The 6095-nt window shown below is 30.6% G+C and overlaps 1 non-coding gene across 1 annotated transcript; it reads left to right on the top strand.

Moving 5' to 3' along the window:
• Nucleotides 1-724: 724 nt before the first annotated feature.
• On the top strand, nucleotides 725-797 carry Trnav-cac. The gene has a single exon. It is a non-coding gene; the product is annotated as a tRNA-Val (tRNA).
• The last annotated feature ends 5298 nt before the right edge of the window (nucleotides 798-6095 follow it).

Here is a 6095-nt window from a genome sequence, read left to right on the forward strand (position 1 = left end):
TTCCACTAGAAATGTAAGATTACTGACCACGTGTTTGCCGTCGCACAGCCACCGTCAACTTCCAAATGAGAATATTTCAAATCAGTGTCACATATAAAACCAAAAACCGTTTAGTATAGCGGATGACATACCACTACATCGATTTGAGGTATTATTCTCGCATATACGCAAAAGATGGCGTTGAAATATTTTTTTATTGTTTATGTAATATATATATGACCGCAGGCCCCAGGAGGTTAATCGTACATTAGAAGAAATACCATAACTAAGTATGTCTTCAAAGAGCCTAAATATATTAATGTATTTTTCTTAAATACATTTAAAAATTAAAGGAAAATCTAAAAAATAGCTTTGTTTCGGTCATGGCCATGGGACAGGCAAATAATATCTACCTAATAAATTTTAGTTACTGTTATATGGCTACTGTGATTTATATTTTTATACATTAATAATTAATATATGTATGTATTTTATTTTTCTTCCCTATACAAAAATATAATATTTTAGTAAATTAGATTTATAATTTATAGGTAACAAAACTAAATTCTATATTCAGATGTCCTAATTATTATCTACATTTAAAAACTCGGATGTGATACACACTACTTTTCCGACGGTACGCACTGACGGTCGGTCAAGCTCTGCAACCAGCCTGAGATTAAAAAAAAATTACAAAGATAAAAGGTACTGCAAACTGTACTGCAATTTCGCAACTAAACTTCAAGTTTCCGTAGTGTAGCGGTTATCACGTGTGCTTCACACGCACAAGGTCCCCGGTTCGATCCCGGGCGGAAACAGCTGTAATTTTTTTTGTTTCGATAAAGTATTTCTTTGCTCATTTAAAATTATATAACATTTTGTGTGTTATTATTTATTTAATATTTTTATTATATAAGGTGAGTCGGGGTAAGACCGGACGGATTTTAGACGAATTGAAATAATCTAGCAAAAGCTCGATTTTCTCAGCACTAGTTCAAGATTTACTACTTAAAACTGATATAAATGACAATTCATTTAGCATCGCTTTGCTCTACAATAAGTTTATTCTTATAAACTCAACAGTTTCTGATTTTAAGGCGTTTAAAAACAACACTTACTTTTTTTATGACTATGGTAAAAAAGTACTCTTCAGGGTAAGTTCGGACATGCTTTTAAATGCACTTCTATTGAATATAGCATAAGGTCGATAAAAAAAATATATCCGATCTTTTACGCTCTAAAATGATTTTTTGACGATTTTTTTTGAAATCCACTTTACAGGCGCGCGGCTCGTCGGAGCCACGCCCAGAACCTGAAGGTCTATGCAAAACAAAATGAAGTCGTACAGAATTTTGCCCCCGTAAATAAATATGCTCATATTCGCCGAATTTTTGATGTTTACGTTCTTACCCCATGTCCGGACTTACCCGTACTCACTATAATGTATTAATTAACCCCATCAAACATAGGCAGTTTCTTGAATGTATTATGTATAATTAATTACATTTATTACAATTCTGATTTTAATACATAATATATTAAATAGTTCCTATCATTATAAATTAAAATAAAAAATACTATGATCCTTAGTACACTATTATAAGCACGATTCCCTGTTCGTAAAGACTTGTGAGTTTAGAATTGTGACGTTACCAAACCTTTAGACAGGGCTTCAAACCTTTTATAATCATTACCAATAAACGCATTCTCTCTTAAACGAATAATCAGTTACATTTAGTATCGCCCAGAAGCATTAAGTCGTCGTGCGATACATACGGGAACGTATCATTCGCCCATACGTCCATTTAACAGCTCACGAAATGATGTTATAAATCTGGATGTGTTATATTTTGTACCTTTGGTCTGTTACCGATAATCTGTAACTCAAAAAAATATCTATACGCTTATATACTCTGGTGGTTCACAAACCTCAACCGCTTGACGTGTCCTTGTGAAAACGTTTATTACAAGAGAAACTATAGAAAAAAAAATTTTGCTCTTAATAACTAAATCTAACTCTGATTTTTTTTATCAGCACTGCGAATTATTAAGATAAATAACTAATTCTTTCCCCGATTTTGTTTGGATATAATTAGGATAGAATGCATAGAATTTTTGACAAGAATAAAAAGGGAAACATCTAGGCATATATGTTTGTGTGTAAACTTGTAGGTACCTCTGAAACGGTCACTCACGAAATAATGACACGGGCTCGTCACGATCGCAATTGAATGCAATACAGAAAAAAGGCCATAAATACCCCAAATTTATAAACAGCTATCAATAAACGTCTACACGCGTGAAAAAGGTTTAATGGAGTATCTAGCATTTATCATTATGATCATCAAAAATGTTGTATGTATTATCTTTTTCTTTATATCTCTTTAAATAAAAATTTCTCGTGTCACAATATTAGTGACCATACTTTCCCAAAATGGCTGGACTGATTCTCATGAAATTTTGCGTGCATATCGGCTAGGTCTGAGAATCGGACATCTATTTTTCATAACATACCCCTAAGTGATAAGAGTAAGGCAGAACAAGGTTCGCCGGGAAAGCTAATGATATTTTAAAATTATAAATTACAATTATTGATTCATTAATAATATGGCTGTCTTCCATTAAACGTAAAAATATGAAAAAAAATAAAATTACAAATTTACAGAATAGTAGGTTTCGATTGTATCTCTCAAATTATTATTAAGATAAAATTTAGTTTATCAAAATATCTATCCCTTTAAATAAACATACGTAACCACAAAATAAGACATGCAACTAATTTCTACGGACAGCTGTCGAACGGCTCGACCTCAAGTGATCAGACAAACCTCAAGAGTGGTGGTATAATTTAGCAAGTATTTTACGGTCTTCTAAAGAATAGTCAAATTTTGAGATATTCTAACCAATACAAAATTATTTTAATGTGGTACTTATGTGCAAGAATATATATATTTTGGTTTAGGATTTCTTGCCGGTGTCCGGCTCTACTCTATGTATAGAAACTGCTTGAATCGGAACCGATGGTAAATTATTGTTCTATGTTATGACGATTAAAAAATGCTTAGCTAGAAGAAATCTCATTGAATAAATAATATAAAAAATCAGTTTTGATGAATATTTTTTTTTTAATTGCTTGTGGATCGCTCTTTGTGAGTGCATTTCGAAAAACAAAATATACTTAGATACCTATAATAATAAAAATTCCTACTACCGTAGTCAAAAAACTTAGTAAAACTCTAAAAAAAGGCTCTCGCCACTAACGTATGCAAGTCTATTTAAAAATCAAACTCGTCTCTATTTTTACACATAGATTTAGAGTTAACTGTCTGACACTAACGGTTTCGAATAACACGTGATGTCCTGAATTCTAATGCATTGATTATGGTAAGATTGTAGGCTGAGATTCAATGCTATAATACCACCTACTGCTGTTTACTTGTGTATTTGTATATTGTTTTGTTTACAATATACAAATACACATCATACAAGGACCATACAAGGACCAGTCTCAATTAACGATTCATAAAACGCTTAGCTATGTCCTTGCGGTATTGGTAGAAGTAGGTACCTAAGTCATATTTTTAGAATCTGTATGCAATCTGCAGAGTTCAGTCTTATCAGACAATACTTTTTCTACGACAAACTATTTGTATTATGCACAATTTTATATTTATTATGAAATCTAGTGTGCTACTAATTTACTAATAGATTAATAGAGGAAAATTGAATTAATTGCGTGCTCTTATTGTCTTAATGCAAACATTAATTAAAAACATTAATAGCTATTGTACGAATTAACATGTAATATCATATTATATACCTATTTTGATAATAATTCAAATCTTAGATTCAAATCAATTCTTTGAGATACATTTTCCTTTATTTTAAATAATACAATTTTATATCCCTCCACGTTATTCTTATTCAATAAAAACTCATGACAATTTATTATGCCCACAAAAGAAAAACAACTTCATCAACTGTTAAAATTATTTGCATTCGAACGTTTTGTATCTTACTGATGTTAATCGTATATTCTTTAATAAATAAGTATCATAAGGGTAAATAATGCTGGAGGTAAGTTCAGTGTCATCGCTTCTTAGTCACCAGTAAAATAAATTGGAACCATTTACGATGCCCGATAATGTGGACATATGTTTCGAGTTTAAACTCTTTGTTAAATCGCTTTTTAATATTGTAAACAGCGATGTATCTTTCGGGGGTCAGGTTATAGTGGTTATGGGATCGTGGGTTTCGTGATTTAGATGGTATGTTCTTAATAGATACATATGTTTGTAAAAAGTCTTCTCTTCTTTTTCTTGCAATTACAAAGATAATAAATTGATATTATCGAACTAAAACTTTTTTTTGTAGGGATGAATGATCATAGGCGTTCTAGATAACTTCTCGTGCCTAGTTGGAATATTTATTTACCTACATATTAACTTTTTCGTTGATGGCATTAATTTCGAATTTGAACAAATACTAACAAGATGTACATTCTATATTCCAACAGGATAAATTATTCAGAGTAGTTTTCAGTGAGATGTTTTTCTCATATACCTACCTAATTAAGTCTAAGTATTTGTTTATTGTGTGGTTTATTGTTTGCTTTTACGTATGTCTATGAAAAGTTCATAAAAGGCCCTCTCTATAACGTTGAAAACAAGTTAAATATAAAATTATGGTATTTGTCCATATTCCATCGTTAACAATTTCTAAATACGCTACTTCAGTAACACCGATCTTTTAATAATCAACATAAAAATAATTCAGATTACTAATTACGAATATTATGAATCGATAATCGATTGTGAGTACTAAAAATTCCCGCTATTTCCATAAACAAACGAGTTGCGGGTAGATCAATTAATTATAGATGCATACAAAAACATTCACTATTTTAAATAAAATCCCAATAAAAATACCTTCGTCTCGACTTGTTTTACCGTTATTTATGTACTAACTTCAAAATTAAGTGTCACCTTAAGGGACATGTATCTTCATTAAGGTAACTATCGGCCAGTATATCTTGAGCTCTCCTGGAAGATATATGGAAATTAGCGTTTTATGTATGGTGAGGTAATAAAGTTTTGTAAGGGATGCTAGAAGTACGAAGGTTAAATAGTTATAATAAATACTGTCAATGTATTGGATTGTTTTTGAGGGGAGAATGTGCAAGCTGACGGGTCAATGGATATCGGTTGTATGGTCATGGTTCTAGGCGTTATTCGGTGTTCTAAATTATTATAATCACGCAGTAAGTTGTTAATTAAATTAAAGTATATGTAGGTACGGAAACATATTTAAATCCTTTTTAGTATAATAAGTCTTAATGGCATAATAAGAAACGCTTTTACTTTTTGTTGCGAAAATACACAAGACGATGAAATAAAAGATCAACTTCTGTGAAACGGCTGCATTAAACTATTAAAAATATTCATTAATAACAATTATTTTTTTTATTAAAAGTACCTACAGTTAAAATTTAACAACTGTAAAGGTCTAATTAATCTGGTTGCACTACAAATTTTGTGACGATAGTCATGTAAACGTGCTCGTAAAATTTTTATAATGTAAACCAAAATAGAATTCTGCTTTTATTACTGCTACGAAGTTTTATTGCTTCTTAAATAATGTTAGAACTTAAAACGATGAGATGTTATAGGAGGTGACACTTGAATTTTATTTTTCTAATGGATGACAGATGTTATATTCCTTTGTACGCAATAAACGGATTATTGGCTAGTTGAGAAAACAGAATATAAAAATGTTTATCTAGCGTGGTTTTTAATCTGTAGTGAGACGAAGTAATGGTGTATATGAATGAAATTGTCTCTTAAAAAAAAGATGATGATTTATGAATATTATGCTCAAATTCAACTTAAACATTTATACATCTTAATATACCTACTCGTAGTTGTTTTTACAGTAGCAGATGTTTACCTCTGAATTGTAAAGTGGTTTAAAATATATTCAAGGAAATCTCTGCACCTAATTATTAAATACGTCTGAGTGCACTAATCAAATTAAGTTTTCAGTGTTGATAAGCACAAATTAGAACCGTATTTATCATTATGGAAATAATTAAAACTTTAAAATAAAATAATTGGCAC

This window comes from Colias croceus, chromosome 9 (assembly GCF_905220415.1).
Source record: "Colias croceus chromosome 9, ilColCroc2.1".
Lineage (NCBI taxonomy): Eukaryota > Metazoa > Arthropoda > Insecta > Lepidoptera > Pieridae > Colias > Colias croceus.